The 21,956-nt window shown below is 43.2% G+C and overlaps 1 protein-coding gene across 2 annotated transcripts in view; it reads left to right on the top strand.

The window, feature by feature from the left end:
• Nucleotides 1–21,956, top strand: part of LOC134359061 (G protein-coupled receptor kinase 5-like) — a 336,788-nt gene that overhangs the window by 249,385 nt on the left and 65,447 nt on the right. Inside the window, exon 1 of one of the 2 annotated variants that reach the window (XM_063071935.1) lies at nt 17,364–17,739. The exons of the other annotated variant lie outside the window; for it this stretch is intronic. The gene's annotated coding sequence lies outside the window, so the exon portion shown is untranslated. Of the gene's footprint in view, nt 1–17,363; nt 17,740–21,956 lie in introns of those variants that run through there. 2 annotated transcript variants of the gene reach the window in all.

The raw sequence follows: 21,956 nt of genomic DNA, 5'->3' as shown, positions 1-21,956 counted from the left end.
ATCCCACTCAACCTTATATACCCGCCTTCTCGCCACATCCTTTGATGCCCTGACCAATCAGGAAACGATCAACTTCTGCTTTAAATATAATGTGCAAAACACATTAAATATGTCTACTATTTAAATTTAATGTGTAGAAACGCCTCTGAAGGTGACATTTTGGTGTATCAATTATATTTTAAATTATGATGGTTTATTCATTGAACAGAGTATTACACACAGAAATACCTTCAAACATCAGAGAGTAACGTGATAATGAACAGCAGAGATAAGACAGATAACTACAAGATGGGCTAAATTTGTAGCAGTGTTGGAAAAGAGTTTAGGGAGACTCAAAGAGCAAAACAAGTAAAAACAAACTGCAAATGCTGAATATCTGAAACAAAAACTGAAATTATTGGAAGACCTGTGCAGGTCAGTCAGCATCTGTGGAAAGAGAAATATTTTGGTTCTGCTGTCCTTTGTTAAACCTTTTAAGGGAAAAGAAAGGACAGGACTTGCATGGCTGCAAATAGCACCCGCCACCCCCCACCCGCTGGTATAGAGGGAGGAAGAGTACAATGGGCTCAGAGTCAGAGTAATGAAGAGCAAGGGCAGGTCTTGTGTATTAACATGATAATAAGGGCAAATTGGAGAAGGGGAAGTAAATAGTGTTTAGACGTAATGAAAGGGAAAAAGTGTAGCTCAGGGATAAAACAGAAACATGTTTGAAAGCATCACGCAAACGAATAGCAAATTATTGCCTGCTTCTTTTGTCCGAAAGCACCAATAGGAAAATTTTAAACACAAAAAAAGTCTGCAGATGCTGGAAATCCAAAGCAGCACGCACAAAATGCTGGGGGCGCTTCGCAGGTCAGGCAGCATCTATGGACGTGACTAGATAGTGGACGTTTCGGGCTGAGACCTTTCTTCAGGACTGAGTCTTTTCTATAGATGCTCCCTGACCTAGTATTTTGTGTGAGTTGTATAGGAGGATTTTAATTTCTCCTTCATCTTCAAACAGCAGCCTAACAAGATTTTGTAAAGTCTGGTTTCCCTTTGCTAAGTGTATCTTGGCACAAATATTACACACTTTCTCCAAATCTTGTCAAGTGTATAATTATAATGATATCTGCACATTAAGGCTAGGAGTCTATGGTAGAAGCTGGCTATACAGAGAAGTTTTAAGGTATGGAGGTAAAGTTATCTTGCGGTCTTTAGCAAATTCAGTGTTTCAACTTTTGCAAATTTTCTTTTCTTCTGAAAATCAGTTGTTAATAGTTAAACATGTATAGTTGGACAACAACAATTAATTCAGAGCTTGATTATAAACTGCTTACAAATGATTAACTATGTTTGGTACTCTGTTGGAATGTGCTGTTCTGCTTATTGTACAATGTTTTGTGTTTCAATGTATTCCACTGTGCATATGTTTAAGGACACAGAATCAGATCGTTATTAACCAACTTGTTTATAATCATTCTAAGTTCATTAAGTGATTTCTATCTGAGTATTCAGTTTGTTCTTTAAATTGTATTGGGAAGTGCAGTGTGGAGCAGATAGATATTATATACAGTGTCGTGCACAGGTCTTAGATATATATAGTGATAGCTTGCAGCAACCTAGCAGAAAGGGGACAAGATGGAACATAATGTATAATGCAGAGAAATTTGAAGTGATGCACTTTGGCTGGATGAATGAGGAGAAGCACGGTTCAAAAGCTGGTGCAGGGAGGGACCTTAGGTAGGAGTACACCCTCATTGAAAACTGTTTGAAAATTTGGTTAATAAAGCATGCACAAAGTTTTGCTTTGTTAGTAGAGGATAACAGGAAAATCATGCAAAACCTTTAAAGAACAGTGAACTTCCTGAACTGGATCAGTGCGTTCAGTTCCAGTTGCCTCATCATAGGATTAACATTAGTGAGAGTCAAAAAGGCACCACAGTGATCATGGTTGATCAGAGAAGCCGGGATTGTTTTCTTTTAAGAAGAGAGGGATGAGGGGATGTCTGTCAGAGGTATTTAAAATGGTGAAAATCTGATTGGATGGAGGGAGATCGTTCTCACTGATGGTTGAACCTAGGCCTAAAGATAAAATAGTGTGGGCAGTTACAGTGCCCTTTTACCTTAACAAAGGCCTGTGTAAACCGAGGGAGTATGTGGCTACAGGGGGTTTCAATTAGAATATTATTGCTTTGCTCCAACTCCTGCCTTCATGGTTACCTATCCACAGTTACCAGCAAAGGTTATTAAACAGTACTCACAGACAGTAACCTGATCTCAAGTGCCACATAACCCTGACTGAAAGAGGCAATTCTGTGACAGAGCAATAGTTTTCAAGGGTTCTGAGTTTTAAAGAGTCAATGTCAAAGAGATATTTGCAGTTGGTGTGATAGGCTGGTCACACCAGTAAGACTGCGTGAAAGAATGTTTACTATTTTATTTAGATTTCTAGAAAAGTCACATTCCAGTCTACAGGATTTTGTTCACGTTCATTGTCTGGGTGATGTGTTCGCAATACCAGAACCTGCATAATGCAAGCTGAAGATAGGGAGTACAGTTTGTGATCACCCAACATACGAAATATGTGCAAGAGTATGGTTCCTGGCTCTCTGAGCCTGCTCATCTACATCAGACCTGCTACACAAAAGTAAGCTGATTTTGTATGTCAGCGACAGTTTTCCCATATACTTTGATTCCCATAATGCCCAAAATCCTATCAGTTCCCGTTCTGAATAACGTCAACCACTTAGCCTCCATGCTGTCTCGGGTAGAGAATTTTAAAGGCTATCCACAACCTGAGTGAAGAAATTTCTTCTCATCCCAGACAAACAGAATGTTACTTGCTTACTTACTGTCCGTTATGCCACTGATGTTTAGGGCAGCATTGAAGGTCCTCCACTTCTGGCAGTCTTCAGGGCTTCATTAATCATGTCAGTAGCTTCCGAGCAGTTTTCACGACAGTCAGCTATGCCAGCCCCAGGTGGAGGCTCAGGAATGCCATCACACCCTGATGTAGAAGGATTCTTCATTGCTGTTTCTGTAACTATTTTGTTTGACCGGTCAGGGTTGTCAGCCGCGATCTGAACCCCCATACTTGGAGAACCGGTAGTCCACTCTTAGTCAAGCCTCTACCCTATGACCTGTTTGGCATGGGTGACACTACCAAGAGCCAAAGCATAAAGCCCTGACTCCAGACAACGTGGCACTCCAGGTCACTGAGGCACACAAAGCTTCAAACTGTGACAAGGCTATGGTCCTGCTGGAGGGACCAAGGTATTCTGTAGACTCAAACTGCATCCCTAATCCTGGAGTCCTTGGCCAGGGATAAATCCTCCCTTCAGCCAGACTATGAAGCCCTTCAAGAGTTTTGTAAGTTTCAAACAGATTTGTTATTCTTCCAAGCTCAAATGAATGCATATTTCATGACGTGAAAACTGTAGAACACGTCTACTGAATCTACACTACACACCCTTCATGTACTGGTTTCTTCCTTAGATAAGGAGACCAAAAACTGTCTGTAATATTCATGGTCAAGTAGCATCTATGGAGAGGAATAAACAATCAACATTTCAAATCAACTGTTTATTCCCCTCCACTGATGCTGCCTGACTTCCTGAGTTCCTCCAGAATTTTGTGTGTGTTGCTCAAATCTTCCAGCCACTGCAAAATCTCTTGTGTTTGTAATACTCATGGTGCTCCAACAAGATGAGTGATTTCCAACGCTGTTAGGAAACCACATCCTCAATTCTTCTAAGGTATTTTGCTTAAAGTCAACAAACTGTATTACTTTTGGAGGTCTCCAGACTTCAGCACAGTCTGGGCAGTCAATCAATGTAAAGTGCAATTTCTGATAAATGATTTATCGAATTCAAGTCAGTGTTAAATGTGAACTGACCATGAAACACCAGAGTATGGTGGCTAAAAACGGAAATAGATTTTTTTTGATGTTTTCTTTTGGTCTGGTCTTATAAAAGTGGTATTTCACTTCACAGTTCCTCACCACAAATTCTTTACATGCCTCCTAGAAAGCAGTGATTATTCAGGAAATGAATGACCTTTGCCTGCATATTTCATGTCATTAAAAGTATTAATTCCCCCGATGGCAAAATGTATACTCAGTGTAGATCAAATGGAGAAGCAAGTTTACATTGTACGAGAGTTACCATCTTATATTGCAATGTTATATTATTTCCCTTGACTCAAAACACTCATGACTGCTTTACTTATAAACCCTGTTATACCAAACCACTTGATCTGGGTTCTTTTCAAGATTCTACATTCTTTTAATGTCATTTCCAGTGCATAAGTGTAAGGAGAATGAAATAATTTTTGCTTAGGATTTGATACTGCACAAAAATACACAAAAGATAAAGAACAAGATCACAGAGTCATAGAAAAGTACAGCCACAGAGGCAGGTGCTTTGGCCCATCTAATTTGTGCCAAGCCCTTTAAATTGCCTGCTCCCATCGACTTGCACTGGACCACAACCCTCCAAACCCTCACCATTCATGTACCTATCTAAACTTCTTTTAAGTGTTGAAATCGAGCTCACATGCACCACTTACGCTGGCAGCTTGTTCCACACTCTCACACCCTCTGAGTGAAAAAATTTCCCCTCTTGTTCCCCTTAAACTTCTCACCTTTCATTCTTAACCCATAACCTCTAATTGTAGTCCAATGTGCTAAAAGGTTTTTTTTATGGCCCTATCAACTTATGACGCTACTTTCAATGAATTGTGGACCTGTATTCCCAAATCCCTTTGTTCTACCGCACTCCTCAGTGCCCCACCATTCAGTGTGTAAGACCTATCCTGATTGGTCCTACCAAGGTATAACACCCCACCCCTGTCAGTATTACATTCCATCTGCCATTTTTCAGTCCATTTTTCCAGCCATGATAGCCTTCTTCACTGTCCACTACACCCCCAATCCTGGTGTCATCTGCAAGTTTGCTGATCCAGTTTAACACATTATCATCCAGATCGTTGATATAGATGATAAACTACAACAGACACAGCAATAATCTACTATCATTCTCTGGTTTGTCCCACAAAGCCAATGTCTAATCCAATTTACTATTACTATTACTACTAATAATAATAAAACACATAATAAATATAAATACATAAGATAGATGCTGAATTCCTCCAGCAATTTCTGTGTGATGCTCTTGTAGTTTTTAACAGTCTTATCAAATAGATCTGCCACATAGAGTACTGTGCAAAAGTCTTAGGTGTGTATGTGTATATATATATAGCTAGAGTGCCCAAGACTGACTTTTGTACATTACTGTATTTGTCAATGTGGAGCAGAGAGTGAGTTTGTAAACCTGGTGGGAGCAAAGGATATTGAGAATGGCGAGGGTGGAGTGCCGTGGGAGGGGTGTGGGACAGGTGGCAGAGGAGTGCTGGGGACAGAGGGTGGTGTGGGTGTGGACACACCCAGCCCTGAGACGTCAGGCAAGGTCATTTGATTCTGAACAATTGGTTTATTGATCATTACAGAATGTCCCTCTGGTGCCTCCCGCTCCCGCCCCTCTGCCAACCATGATTCCCTTCTTCCTGCCCCTTCCCACTCTCAGTCCTCAGTCGAGACCTGTTAGCAGAATCAAGAATCCTATTATCAGAAGTAGTGGTGGAGTTAGTGGATGGTGGTGTTGATATGCCTTACTGATTGGGGAAAGTGACTGTTTTAGATTCTGGTGGTCCTGGCGTGGATGTTTTGTAGCTACTCCCTGCTCGTTAGTGCAGTGTTAGTTTTTAGTTTGGATTTTTTTCCTGGTTTTAATCCACAGCCTTTATTACCCAGAAGGACAAGGGCAGCAGGAAGACAGGGGCACTGTCGCTGCCAGATTCCCTTCAAAGTCACATGGCACCCTGATGTGGAAATATATTATTGTTCCTTCTACTTCTCTCGGTGTAAATCCAGAAGTACAGCATTTTGGCCATCCCCTCACCAGAAACGCTGTTGCAATTAAGAAGGCATCTCAAAGTTCAAAGTACATTTACTATCAAAGTGTGTATACTATATACAACCTTGAGATTTGTCTCCTTACAGGCAGCCTTAAAACAACGAAACCCAATGGAACCCATTAAAAAAAGGAAGACCCATCAAACATCCAATGTGCAGAGAAAAAAGAAACAAATTGTTGAAACAGTAAAAGTAAGCAAATAGCATTCAGAACTGAAGTTCACGAAAGTGAATCCACAGACATGCCACCAGATTCTGAAGACAATTAGGGGTGTACACTTAAAAATTGGCCTTAAGAGCAACCCCAGTGTTCCAAAGGATAAACAAGAAACTCTTGTAAGGTTTTGCATTCATTTAGTTTGAGGAAATAGATCAGAAACAGGTCCATGGATTGATTGATGACAGTGTTGTGAGCTTTATAAAGTTAATGAAAAAATAAGAAACTGTAGTGTGACAATATTGGTATGCACTACATTCATTGTACAGAATACATGCAATCCAGCCTGTTATGGATTTGTCAGTATCTCCAGTTGAACTTTGTCTTTTTGTGTGTTTCCCCCTAGCTGTCAGTCTGTGGTTTTGTATTATCATGTGTCCTGTCCCCGCTCCTGCTGTACTCCGGCCCCTGTATTACTGAGTACTCCACCTCTCACCTGTTTCTTATTATTACCTATTTTGCTGCCACCTGTGTCTCATTGTGCTCCACCTATCATCTGCCTCTCTGTTTATTGTCAGTGTATTTCAGTCCTGTGTTTTCACCTGTTTGTTGCCAGATTGTGCCAGTGAATTTTTCTGAGCCTTTCCAGCATCTGTATCTAAACTCAGGCTGTCTGAAAATTGATTCTGCCTGTTTCCTGATTCTGGGTTTTGGATTTCTCTGAATGTTTTGATCTCTACCTGAACTTTACCAATTTTGTTGCCCCTTTGGATTTGCTACTCAGTAAATATCACAGTGCGCACAGCACTTGGTCTGCGATTGGGTCCCTGCTTCAGTGCCCTGACAGTACAATCTGGCCAGATTGGATCCAGCAGACCCCGGTCATCTGAGAGCTGTCCTGGAACAACTGGGAGAGATGCTGGGGAGACACTAGAACCAGCTGGACTCTGTGTTCAGGGCAGTGGAGTCACTTTCTGCCAATGTAGCCAATCCTGTGGCCCAGACTCAGTCACTCCAGCTGTCCCAGAGTGCCCATCAACGTTCTGTGACTGCATCTCCCGCCCAGCCCTCCGCGTTCTCACTTACTCCTCCCGTCCAAGAGCCCCGTCTGCCTCCTCCAGAATAGTACTCAGGTGAGCCTGGTATCTGCTGCTCTTCTCTTTCCCAGTGCACCCTCATTTTTGATTTCCAACCAACAACATTTCGGACTGATCAAGCCAAGGTGGCCTATGTCATCACTCAACTGTCTGGTCCAGCGAGCAAATGGGGAACAGCCGTCTGGGAGGCAGCCTCCCCTTTCTGCATCAGTTTTCAGTTATTTTCTGAGGAGATGAGAAAAGTGTTTGTTTGCTCCAAACATGGGAGAGGGGCTGCCTGGGAAATGCTGCACATGCACCTGGGGTGCAGATTTGTGTCAGATTACACCATAAACTCTCATCTGTCCTCATCCACCGGTCTGTCCCCCTTCAAGTGCTACCTTGGCTACCAACCTTCACTGCTTCCTGCCCAGGAGGAGGTGGTTGGCATTCCATCTGCCGAGGCATTCATCCGCCATTGTCAGCGGATGTGGAGGTGCACTCGCTCCTGCCCTTCTCCATGCCTCTGCTAGGATCAAGTGTCAAGCTGACGCCATCGCTCCAAGGACCCGCGTTACCGCCAGGGACAACATGTGTGGCTTTCAATCTGAGACCTACCCCTCAAGGTGGATTCCTGCAAGCTCGTGCTCTTCCCCCCCCCCCCACTTCATCGGCCCCTTTCCTATCGCTAAAGTCATCAGCCCTGCTGCCGTCCGTCTCAAGCTCCCCTCCACTCACCGCCGCATTCATCCCACCTTCCATGTGTCCTGCATCAAGCCTTTCATGAGCCACCCCCTGTGCCCTGTCCCCAAACACCCCTCCCTAATGGCTCATCGATGGGTCAGAGGCCTTCATGGTGCGTCAACTGCTGGATGTTCATTGCCGGGGCCGTGGCCTTCAGTACCTTGTGGACTGGGAGGGCTACGGTCCTGAGGAGAAGTGCTGGGTCCTCACTTGTAATGTCCTGGACCCCTCTCTCATCAGGGACTTTCATCGCCAGCACCCAGCTGTACCTGCCGTGACTCCAGGAGGTGTCTGTAGAGGGGGGTTACTATCAGTACCTCCAGTTAAACTTTGTCTTTTTGTGTGTTTTCTCCCTAGCCGTCAGTCTGTGGTTTAGTATTGCCATGAGCTCATGTTTGTTTCCATGCCCCAAGTGTTCCTGTCCCCGCTCCTGCTCTACTCCAGCCCCTGTATTAGTGAGTACTCTACCTCTCACCTGTTTCTCATTATGACCTGTATTGCTGCCACCTGTCTCATTGTGCTCCAACTATCAACTGCCTCTCTGTTTATTGCTCAGTGTATTTCAGTCCTGTGTTTTCACTTGTTTGTTGCCAGATTGTGTCAGTAAATTTTCCTGAGTCTTTCTAACATTTGTATCTGTACTCTGTCCGTCTGAAAATTGATTCTGCCTGTTTCCTGATTCTAGTTTTTGGATTTCTCTGGATGTTTTGATCTCTGCCTGAACTTTGACAGTGTTTTTGTTGCCCCTCTGGATTTGCTATTCAGTAAATATCACAGTGTGCACAGAACTTGGTCTGTGACTGGGTCCCTGCTTCAGCGCCCTGACAGGATTTGAACCTGCAAACTTTCAGCCTGATTTGAACCTAATGCTAAACCTATTCAGAATCAACACCTTCTGGCACTGAAGAGGAAAGTATGTATCAGGGATTATTATCCTCAGAAAAGATTAAGATAATACTTTCTTCATACCACATGTGGATTATTGTAAGCAGTTTTGGGCCCTGTGTCAAAGAAAGGTTGTGCTGGCATTGGAGAGGGTCCAGAGAAGGTTTATAAAAATTATTTCAGAATGAAAGGGTTAATGTAATAGGAGTATTTGAGGACTCTAGGTTTGCACTCATTGGAATTTAGAAGAATGATGGGAGGATTTAATTGAAACCTACTGAATAGTGAAAGGCCCAGGTGGGTTCCCTGAATAGTTTAGAGCCAGGGGAAGTAGTGGGGATAAGCTCCAACTATCTATTAAATACTCCCAATAGTGTGGGTCTCAAATAGCCTCTGACAACCAAATCCAGCTCCAGGCCTTCAACTGTGGCTGAGCTGCCAAGCCTGGCTGAACCACTTCAACTGACAGAAGACAGGACAAAGGGAGGTTAGTAGCCCCCTAAAATGTTTCATGCATATGGGGCTCGTCAGCTGTGGCTGGCAGCTCATCTGGGAGAAGGAAAACTTTGATCTCAAACCTCCACTGCCTTGTAGTTATACCCACTTGAGGAGAAGGCTTTGGGATAAATCCATAAGTCCATAAGTCAGCCCTACATTGAGCTCAACATTGACTGGTGCCAAACTGCATCGGTCTCTGCCATTCCTTTGGATTCATCTGCTGTGTGGAGAGGGGGAACCTGCTGCACGGGCAACATTTTGCTCTCCACATCATACTGCCCTGGCCTGTGAATCATATAAAGAGCTGGGACACATCCATGGTTGACCCCAACCAAGAGAGGGCCTCAGAGTGGATATAGGGAGGATGTTTGCGGTAATGGAAGAGCCTAGGATCAGAGGGCACAGACTCAGAATACAAGGACACCCCTTTAGAACAGAGATTAGGAGGAATTTCTTAAGCCAGAGGATGGTGAAGCTGTGGAATTCATTGCCACGGATGGCTGTGGAGGCCTAGTCATGGGATTACTTAAAACAGAGGTTGTTTGGTTCTTCACTTGTCAGGGTGTCAAATTACAGGGAGAAGGCAGGAAAATGGGGTTGAGTGAGAAAGTAAATCAGCTGTGATCAAATAGTGGAGCAGATTTCGTTGGTCAAGTGGCCCAATTCTGCTCTGATATTTTATGGCCTTCTCAATTAAAGGTGGCACCAGGGTTTGGTGAGGAGAGAAAAGCAACAGTTAGGGGTATGACTGGGCCTCAGAGTATGGTGAAAGGTCAATTGATGAGCCTTCAAGAGAGAGAGGGAGATAAGCCAGAAACTGAAGCTTTTTTGTGGAGGGGTGACTCTGAAAATCAGGATCCTGTGCACCGAGGCCATTACGAATCAGGACTTGGGCCAGTCAGGGATTCAGAGGATGGACCAGTCATCAGATGTGGGCCGCTAGTACCATGGTGGGATGAGGAGCAACACTGAAGAATTGTGATGTGAGACTTGATTAATGGAGTTATGCTAATTGGGTTTTAGTCCAGTGCTATGCAGTTGTCCTGGAAATGACCAACAATGGCCATTCCTAGGAAAATATAGACCAACTTCTTGAAGGCCGTGCTCCTGGCTGAAACAAGGCCGTAAGCCGAGTCACGGTTGCGGAGTCCTCCGCTCCAGCCGGGCCTCGGGCTCAATTTCCAAGTTCGGTGGCGGAGGCCTCACTTCCGGCAGCTGTGGATGGCCACTAATGGGGCTTTACGGTGGTCCTCGTGTTTGCGATGATAATTGGTATCACCTTGATGCACAACTGATGCTGGAATCTCACATCAAGTGACTCGGCAGACAAGTGCCTAGTTTATGCTCCTGAGTGATGGCAGGGAAAGTCAGAATTAGTACCTACTCTGTCCAATGTCCTCCAAGAGGGCCACAACCTTGTCGTAGGGTTTGGAGGCTTGTGTGTCTCAATAACCTGGAGAGCCATATTGGCTGGAGTCAGGGCCTTGTGCTTTGGCTCTTGGTAGGGTCACCCATGCAAAACAGGTCAAAGGGTAGAGGCCAGACAGAGTAGTGCACTGGTCCTCCTGGTCTGGGGTTCAGCTTGGGGCTAACAACCCTGACTGGTAAAAACAAAATTGTTATAGAAACAGCAATGAAGATCCTTTCTATATCTGTGTGTGACTGTATGGGCAGACAGATGGAGGATCTTCATTGCTGCCTGAAATGCCAGCAGTGTAACAGGCAGTAAGTGTCCAAGGTGTCATTTAAATTGTGAAATGAGCATTCCCCAAATTGTTTTTACGTCATTGGAAAAATTGTCTTTTTATCGCTCCGATAAGCTGCTGGAGCGGGCTCTGTTGGAGATCCTGAGAGAGAATTGAAACAGCAGTTCATGTGGAGAGTGTTTATGAACCAGCAAGTTATTTGCGTGTGATTCTTGCAAAACACTGCTAATTCAGAACTTTGCCTTCGCTCACTCGACAGAGAAGCAAAGGCCAGTAGTTGGAGCAAAGATGTGCACCATTTGAATGTTTATTCAGGGAACCTAATTCATGTTTACATAGGGGACCATGCCAAATTGGCTTGGGTGTGCCATTTTAACAGTAAGTTTGGACTCTCAGGATCAAATTTGGATGTGAAATGAAGACTGTACACTGAAAGTAAAGAGCAAGAAACTGAGCTGATATCCAGCAGGAAGGTGGGGCAGGTGGGGCAGGGGAGACCAGGGCTGGCTGGGAGACGAATTGCTGCCTCACATCTCTGCCTGGCAGATCCTAATCCTAGTACAAAAGTAAATCTGTCAAGGACACTATGAACACTACCTCAACTTTTTTTTATTTAATTGAACTGTTTTATTTATATTACTGTAATTCATGTTTTTTCTCTATATATTGTACTGCTGACACAAAGACAACTAATTTCATGACACATGCCAATGATATTAAACCTGATTCTGAATGTACAAAGAACCAATATATATCCCATTACAGCTCAGAACATTAAATCCTTTCATTTTGTGACTAGGATTTGCAAATTTGAAATGGTTAAAAGCAATATATGCACTTATCCTCTGCATATAGATACTGGAATTGTGGTTTCTAAATATAGTGCAGATCATAATTTCATAGAAATTTTCTGGCTAACTGCATATTTTCCCTAATTAAGTTTACTTGCAAAGTATTTACCCTGAATATTTCCACAATTGTTTGTGCAGCTTCCAAAATAACTGTTTTGCTCACTTGCATGTTAAAGATCTGCTTCATGAATTTCCTGGAATTATATCAGTGATGTATAGATATTGATCTAAATCTTTAAGGATGCCCAGACTTGATGCCAACATTGAAGTTTCAGCAGTTTAGAACATCTTCCTAGTTAAAATAATATTTCACTAGAACATAGTACAGTACAGGCCCTTTGGCCCACAATGTTGTGCGGAACCAGCTATAAAGTAAATCAAACCCCACCACCCCCCAAAAAAAAACTAATCCTTCCTACTTACACTATGTCCGTATCCCTCCATCTTCCTCATATTCGTGTGCCTATATAAATGTCTCTTAAAAGCTTCTGGCCATGGTAGGGATAATTAGAAGGTGGCATGCTACCGTACTGGTTAGCACAATGCTATACAGTCCCAGCGACCCAGGTTCCATTCCCAGCATTACCTTTAAGGAGTTTATACATTCTCACCGTGACTGTGTGAGGTTTCTTCCAGGTGCTCTGGTTTCCTCCAACACTGCAAAGATGTACCAGTTGGTAGGTTTCTTTGTCATTGTAAATTGTCCTGTGATTAAATCGGGGTATTGCTGGATGATGTAGCTCGAAGGGTCTACTCCATGCCGTATCTCAATAAATAAATGTAACATAGAATAGTACAGCACATTACAGGCCCTTCAGCCCACAATGTTGTGCCGACCCTCAAACCCTGCCTCCCATATAACCTCCACCTTAAATTCCTTCACATACCTGTCTAGTAGTCTGTTAAACTTCACTAGTGTATCTGCCTCTATCACTGACTCAGGCAGTGTATTCCACGCACCAACCACTCGCTGAGTAAAAAACCTTCCTCTAATATCCCCCTTGAACTTCCCACCCCTTATCTTAAAGCCATGTCTTCTTGTATTGAGAAGTGGTGTCCTGGGGAAGAGGCGCTGGCTATCCACTCTATCTATCCCTCTTAATATCTTGTACACCTCTATCATGTCTCCTCTCATCCTCCTCTCCAAAGAGTAAAGCCCTAGCTCCCTTAATCTCTGATCATAATCCATACTCTCTAAACCAGGCAGCATCCTGGTAAATCTCCTCTGTACCCTTTCCAATGCTTCCACATCCTTCCTATTGTGAGGCAACCGGAACTGGACACAGTACTCCAAGTGTGGCCTAACCAGAGTTTTATAGAGCTGCATCATTACGTCACGACTCTTAAACTCTATCCCTCGACTTATGAAAGCTAACACCCCATAAGCTTTCTTAACTACCCTATCCACCTGTTCTTTGACTTGATGCCAGTGCAGGATGGCCATGGTAAGGATAAATCTGGCATGATACTTGTGGACTGTAGAGTCTATGATATCCCTAAACGTGTGCTGCCTTTGACCTCCTAGGTGCTAGAAGTAGCAATCTGAGGTTGTGCCGTAGGTGAAGTTTAGATTGTTATAGTGTATCCTATAGATGGTACCCAGTGTAGCTTTGATACACTGATAATAGAGAGAGTAGATGTACAATTCAATGAATGTGGAGACTATTAAGTCTGAGTTTCATTAGTATAGTCAAGCCAGACCCATGCAAGAATAAAGAGTATTCTATTACACTCTGCCTTGTTCCACATCAGTGGTAGGGAGAGTTTGGGGGATTAGAAGGTCAGATAGATCCAGCTTCTGGCATGCATTAATAGCTTTGCTTTATGGCCCATGAATATTTCTGTTGAGTGTGTCCCTCGGAGATAAATGGTACAGGATTTAGCAATGATTATGCTTTCAATCCCCAATGAGTTACGGACCGTCATTGGAAACATGGCGTTAAAGATTCTGTTTTGTCGAAGACGGATATTGGAACTGAATCACACAATATTATTTTTGCATGGTTTATGCTAGCTCCTTAATTGTGTTTCAGTTTGCAGAAAGCTGATGGAAGTTTCGGTTAACAAGATAACTGCAGAAGCCAGCGGATTTCAGTATACTTTTGTTAAGCTTTGCCACACAATTTGATACTCCTTTTACACATAAAATGAAAATCCTCAGCACAAAATATTCTCTCAGCCTTTTCCATGAGTTCCTCATTAGATGACATAGGGCAGGGTGAATTTATAGACCAGAGGCAGCAGCAAGTTTTGTTAGCTCATCATTGGTTGTAAATTTTGCTCCGTTTTATCAGCTGCCACCATTTTTTCTTGCCAAGTTAAATGGAATGTTGATCATCCGTTTGATATAATTAGACTTAGTTCTGCTAGAAAATGCTACTGTGACAGGAAACAAAATCAGAAGAACTGCAAGTCAACCAGCTTTCTGCGGGCGGACCAATACTCATTCCTTTGGTTAAAGTATATTTACGCAAGTCAACCAGCTTTCTTTGCAGACACCATAGAGCCATAGAAAAACTACAGTACAGAAACAGGCCCTTTGGCCCATCTAATAGCAGGCATCCGTTAGTCTCGTGAGACCATGGATTTGCTCCTTGGAAGGTTTCCAGGGCACAGGCTGGGGCAAGGTTGTATGGAAGACCGGCAGTTGCCCATACCGCAGTCTCCCCTCTCCACGCCACTGATGTTGTCCAAGGGAAGGGCGCTAGGGCCGATAAAGCTTAGCACCGGTGTTGCCACAGAGCAATGTGTGGTTAAGTGCCTTGCTTAAGGACACATGTTGCCTCAGCTGAGGCTCGAACTAGCGACTTTCAGATCACTAGACCGACGCCTTAACCACGCGCCTTAACCTTTGGCCTATTTAGTCCCTGCCAAACCATTTGAACTACCTAATCCCATCAGCCTGCACCCAGACCATAGGCCTCCACACCCCTCCTATCCACGTACCTATCCAAATATCCCTGAAACTTTGAAATTGGGGTTGCATCTGCCACTTGCACTGTCAGCTCGTTCAACACTCCCACCACCCTCCGAGTAAAAAAGTTTCCTCTCATGTTCCCCTTAAACATTTCACCTTTCACCCTAACCCATGAACTCCAGTTGTAGTCTTACCCAACCTCAATAGAAAAAGCCTGCATGCATTTACCCTGTCTATACCCCTCATAATTTTGTATACTTCTATCAAATCTCCCCTCAATCTTCTATATTCTGGGGAATAAAGTTCTAGCCTATTCAACATTTCCTTATAACTCAGGTCCTCTTGTTCTGGCAACATCCTTGTAAATTTTCTCTGTATTCTTTCAATTGCTGTACTCTGCACACCTTTCCTGTAGGTAGGTGACCAAAACTGTATACAATACTCCAAATTAGGCCTCAACAAAGTCTTATACAACTTCAACATAACATCCCATCTCCTGTACTCAATGCATTGATTTATGAAGGCCAATGTGCCAAAAGCTTTCTTCATGACCCTACCTACCCATGACGCCACTTTCAATGAATTATGGATCTGTATTCCCAGATCCCTTTGCTCTCCCACATTCCTCAGTGCCCTACCCGTCACTGTGTAAGACCTACCCTGGTTATTCCTCCCAAAGTACAGCTCCTCACACTTGTCTGCATTAAATACCATCTACCATTTTTTCAGCTCATTTTTCCGGCTGGTCTAGATCCCTCTGTAAGCCATGATAGCCTTCCTCGCCGTACACCAGACCCCCAGTCTTGGTGTCATCCGCAAATTTGCTTATCCAGCAAACCAATAGTCATTTCCTTGGTTGAAATATATTTCTGCAAATCAACCAGCCTTCTGGTTTATTTCTGCAAGTTGAGCAGTTTTCTGTGTCGGGACCAATAGTCATTCCCTTTGTTAGAGTATGTCTCTGATGCATTGATACCGGTTTATTATTGTCACATATACCAAGATACAGTGCAAAGCTTGTCTTGCAGTTTCAGACAGATCAAGTCATCACACAGTGTATTGAGCTAGCATCAGGTAGAACCATAGGGCTTCATGGTAGCGCAGTGGTTAGTGCGACTCTCTTACAGCCTGGGGCTGTTCGGAGTTCGCAGTTCAATTCTGGCACCATCCCCTAAGAAGTTTCTGTGCCTCCTCCCTGTGGAACGTGTGGGTTTTCTCCGGGTCCTCCGGTTTCCTCCCACAGTCCAAAGACGTACCGGGTAGGTTAATTGGTCACTGTAAATTGTCCAGTGGTGAGGTTAGGGTTAATCAGGTTTGCAGGGGCAGCTCGAAGAGCCCACTCCGTGCTGTATCGCTAAATAAAATAACAATGCAGAATAAAGTGTAAACGGTCCCAGAAGAGCACAGTACAGGAAAACGACAAAGTGCAAATCATAATGAGGTAGATTATGAGGCTATACAAGTGTCTGATAACCATGGGATAGAAGCTGTCTTTAGCCCGGTGGTACATGCTTTCAGGCTTCTGCATGTGCGTGTGCGTGTGTGTGTATGTATATTTATTAACTACATAGCATACAGCTTGGAACAGGCCCTGCCAGCCCTTTGAGCTGCACCACCCAGCAAGCCGGATTTAATCCTAGCCTAATCACGGGACAATTTACAATGACCAATTAACCTACCAACCAGGACATCTCTGGACTGTGGGAGGAAACGGGAGTGCCCAGAGCAAGCCCACACACTCACGGGGAGAATGTACAAACTCCCTACCGGCAGCAACGAGAGTTGAACCCCGGTCGCCTGTACTGTAAAGTGTTATGCTGACTGCTGTGCTGCAGTACCACCCGCTTGCCCGATGGGAGAAGGGGGAACATCCAGGGTGGGTGGGGTCTTTATTACCAGATACTTTACTGAGACAGTGTAAAGGATGTTCCCCATAATATGCTAAACTGTATCCACAGCTCTCTGCAGTTTCTTCCGGTCATGCAGCAAGACAGAAAGGTTTCTATGGTGCATTGATAACAATTGGTAAAGGTTGGCGGGGACAGGCCAGATCTCTGTGGCCTGCTGAGGAAGTTGAGCCATGGGGGAGCTTCTTTGGACAGGCTAATGGTGATGGTCAAACCTGGGCATTGGAAACTCTCACCCCTTGCAAACTCAACACCATTCATGCAGACAGGAGCATGTCCCCACCGCCCCCCCCGAAGTCAACGACCGGCTTTTCTGTTAACATTGAAGGAAAGGTCGTTGTCATGGCACCATGTCACTAAGCTCTCTACTCCAACTCATCATTATTTGAGATGCAGCTCACTTCGACGGTATCTGCAAATTAGTAGATTTAGTAAGAGCAGAATCTGCCCACATGGCCATGAGTGTGCAGGGAGTGGAGTAGGCAGCTGAGGACACAACCTTGTGGAGCTCCAGTGTTTAGAATAATCATGACAGAGGCGTTGCTGCCTATCCTTTCTCAGGATATGGTTTAATATCTCTGGCATACATCGTGAAATTTGTTCTGCAGCAGCAGTACATAATAACAATATTGTAAATTACAGTAAAATGTGTATCAACTGGTATACAGATCAACTGTAAAACAGCATGACCAACTCTCCCTGGTCTCTACCATGAGGGGCACAAATTCAGCTGGGTATCAGTGAAAGTCATGGCGAAAACGAACACACAGCATACAAGAGAATTCCTAGAAGCGTGGTTTCCGTGAACAATCCTGTAAACAAACACACAGACCTTGGTCCTATTTCTGAGCTGATGCGGGCAAAATTCAAGAACACAACACATTAAGTTCGCCACACGGACTTCCTCGGCACATCGTAATCGAGTTTCTGAAATGACGACCACTCGGCTGATTGAAAGGTATATGAAGGCCGAGCATGCCGAGGACACATCACAATTAACAGTGTAATGATGCTGTTGTCTCACACGGTGATGAAACATCTGCAAGTAAGTTGCCAATATTAAATGCTAATTAAATAATTATTGCAAAAGAGAAAAAAGGTAGTGTGGTAGTGTCCATGGGTTTAATATCCATTCAGAAATCAGATGGCAGCAGGGAAGAAGCTGAAGGTTTTGTGAATTTAGTTCATCATGACCAGCATACTTGACACTGTAAATTAAAATACTTGGAATAAAGCATGCAAGAAACATACTGGGGTTTGAAAGTTTGTCAATGCTTCTGTCTCTGCACTTTGAAGTTGTAGTTAATGTCTGTACAAAGATATTTGTACACACAGTATACGGTGCATGTTTCTAAGGAGCTGTTGCTTGTGAAGGTGCACATGTACACTGCTTTTATTTTGAGATTTTAAGCTGGCCAGTTTGTATATTGTTGAGAAACCAACAATGAGGCTCTCTGTATGAACGAACACACACACACACACACACACACACACACACACACAGTTATGAAGCTGCTTATGTTAGAAAGACAGGATGTGCCGCTGTTATCTTGTTTTTTTTTTAATTGAATCATCATGTGGCTAAGGAAACATTGTAATATGTAAAATTAGAAGTGTAAGCATTTATTCATCAATGCTAATTTCTCTATCATAAATGGTATGCGCTGTACACGTAAATGGCCTACACACTTGGTCAGGTCTCGTGCCTCAAATTAGGGTACTGCTTACTGCCCCTCCCCCAAGGATCTTGAACGCACCCCCTCTCCCCCCCGAACGACTTCTGTTTCCCCTAACATCCCCTCAGGACACGTAACCACTCCCACTGGGAATAACTGCTGTACTGTCATTTGCATCTGAATTTATTTCCCCTCAATATATGCATGTCCTGTTTTACAATCAGGTTGCAGGTCAGAGGCAATTCTGTAGCAGTGTCGATCACCTATCGCCTTTGTGCTTCCTAACTACTGTTAACTCTTAAACAAGGCCCAAAATTAAAATCCCTAACAAAAAAAAATTCTAATTTCTCCAATGCCTCACCCCCTGTCTGTGTCTACATTCTTTTTTGGCTCTACAACCAACAAGATATTGCCACTACCAAGAGAAAATCTGCAGATGCTGGAAATCAAAGTAATGCACACAAAGGAACTCAGCAGGCCAGGCAGCATCTATAGAAAAGAGTAAACAGTCGATGTTTCTGGCCAAGACCCTTCATCAGGACTGAAGATGTTGCCACCGTTCTTGTTCATTTCTGATAGAATCGCTTCAGTGGAAGCTCTGTGGCATGGCGATGCAACAGTTTACATATTTACCTCACAGGCACGGACACCTGAGTTCATTCTGCCCTTCAGTGCTCTTGATGTGGAATTTGTATGCTCTCCCCATGACTGTGTGCGATTTCCCCAGGCAAATTACACCTCAGCGTAGGCAAACGGCCAAAAAAAAGGCCAAAGAGGATTTGATTTACATGTATGAGAGAGAATAAGTTACAAGCTACAGGGAAAGAAAGGGAGAATGCATCCTGATGAATTATCCGGCTGGGAGTTAGGGTACACTCAATGGGCTGAATGGCCTCCAATGTAAGTGCCTTCAGCTGCCAAGGATCTAAACTCCTGATCTTTCTTCTTAAAGACTCTCCTAGCTCCAAATTCTTGGACCAATCCTTTAATCTTCTGCTTCAATAATCCTTTCTATTGCTTGGCGGTAAATTTTGTTTAATGCTCTTGTGGAATAATGTGAGTTTATTTTGCATGTCAGAGGTGCGACTTGACAACTCCTTTTATGGCTGAAGCAGTCTCTTAGAATAATGCAGGACACTATATAAGTAGGAGGCAGGCATATGAATGACATGAGAAAGCTGTTACAGTCCGTGATTTATCTCAGCAGTAACTACCTACGTGACTTCGTGAGTAATACATATTTCATCAGAACTCTGCCTATAACTTACAGCCTGACTACCAGTCCATGTAAAGGGGTAATAGTTTCATTAAACTAAATAATGGCAATGGCAGCCCTGAAGTAATAGGTTTATATCAGGTTTTGAAAGCAGAATAAATGTGTTAACTTGGCTTGCAAGTGGCATACTGAAGCGGTGTGGCGATTGTGAAAGAAGATATAAAAGTTAAAATGTTTAGCAGAGTCCTGATGAAGTGTCTCAGCCCAAAGCATCGGCTGTTTAATCCTCTCCATAGATGCTGCCTGACCTTGGGTTACTCCAGCACCTTGTGTCTATTGCTCTTAAAAATGTTTTATACTGTTGCGTGAGTCTATAATACTGAATCAGAATCAGGTTTAACATCACCGGCATATGTCGTGACATTTGTTCACTTTGCGGCAGCAGTACAACCAATTCATAATAAAAAGCATAAGTTGCAATAGGAAATAAATATAAAAATAAATTAAATAATTCATGCAAAAAGAGAGGGAAAAGTACTGAGGTAGTGTTCATGGGTTCAATGTTCGTTCAGAAATCTGGTAGTGGAGGGGAAGAAGCTGTCCCTGAATCATTGAGTGTGTGCCTTCAGGCTTCTGTCCCTCCTCCCTCGTGGTAACAATGAGGAGAGGGCATGTCCTGGGTGATGGGGGTCCTTAATGATGGATGCTGCCTTTCAGACGCATCATTTTTTCAAGGTGATTTACTGAGCTGTTATAATAGAAAAAAATGTTTTTAAATAATTGCACAACTTTTGTAATACTTAAATATTTATGACATTAATAAGTTTACACATATGCCAAATTAACAGTAAGAAATGTCCAACAATGCGTTCTAAGCAGAGTTTCATTTTACACATCTATGTAGTTCATACTTCACTGAGACATGAAACCACAACACAATTGTGGTCCACTTGGAGGATTTACAGAACTAAACCTCAGAATCATTTGCAAGTATTTGATTTTGTTTTCACAATTGAATGTTAGCATCTTATCAACCCCTTGTTGAGTATCTCAACCATCCATAAATGCTCAGTAACATTGTCAGTGCTTCTGATAAGCAAGGAGAAACGACGGCTGGCATATATAACTGACCAAGGCAAATTATTTTCGGAAACTTTGAATGTGAATTTTGAGGAAGCTCGTTACTTTGTTAAATTTGATATATTAGAGTGCATGTAGCTAAGTTTATTCATTTAATTATTTGAGAACAGTATCACAGATTTCAGGAAATACAGGAAAGGATAAGTGGTGGAGATAGAAGCAACTGGTTAAACACCGAAGAGAGATGAATACCAAAGGCAGACACAATATGGTTAGGATGAAGCACTGACAGGTGAGCTGTTACGGTACTCAGTGTGGTGCAGAATGGTGTGAGGGAGATGAAAGGGAAATTTTGGAAGCAAGTCCCAATAGGTTTGAAGGACAGGCAAGGGATTTGGTGGAGGGATAGTTTTTGTTTTTTATTGTAATGACGACTGGAAAGCTTAGAAATGAAATAATGGATAAAGGTGAACAGGACAAATGTGGGCCCAATTAAAAATTAAGGAAGTGTGAAGTGAAACATTTTTGGTTGGAGGAATGAAATGGTGCAGTTTTAACAGAAGGAATTATGCGTCCTTGTCTGAAAGTATAGTACTGTGCAAAAGTCTTAGGCACACATACAGTATATACTGTATAGCTAAAGTGCCTAAGACTTGCACAGGACTGTGGTAATTTTATACATTGCGCTGTACTGTTGCCGCAAAAAAGAACAAATTTCATGATACATGTGAGTGATGATAAACCTGATTCTGATATGAGTCTCTATTGTGGATTGAGAGTGGGAAGGGGACAGGGAGAGGGGAATCATCATTAGGAAAAGGAGAAGGGAGAGGGGAGGGAGTGGGAAGCACCAAAGAAACACTCTGTGGTGATCAATAAACCAATTGTTTGGAATGAAATGATCTTGCCTGGTGTCTCTGGGTCAGGTGTGTCTGCACCCGTGCCACCCACTGCCCTTGACACTCTTTCTCTGCCACCTGTCCCACACCCCTCCCGCAGCCCTCCACCCTCCTTTGCTCCCAACAGATTTACAAACTCACTCTCCGCTCCATGTTGACAAATACAGTGCTGTAAAAGTCTTAGGCATCCTAGCTATATGGAAGTCTGTTAAAAGCTACAAGAGCAACACACAAAATGCTGGTGGAATTCAGCATCTATGGAAGGGAATAAATAGTCATTTCTTTGGGCCAAGATCTTTCATCAGGGCTGCAAGAGTTTGTTGGCTGAGAGAAGCATGCTAAAACATAGAGCACTGATTAGGCCTGAGCCTAATTTGTACTGTAATCAATT

The sequence above is a fragment of the Mobula hypostoma genome, chromosome 19, assembly GCF_963921235.1.
Source record: "Mobula hypostoma chromosome 19, sMobHyp1.1, whole genome shotgun sequence".
Taxonomy (NCBI): Eukaryota; Metazoa; Chordata; class Chondrichthyes; order Myliobatiformes; family Myliobatidae; genus Mobula; species Mobula hypostoma.
This window is presented reverse-complemented; position numbering and strand designations above follow the sequence as displayed.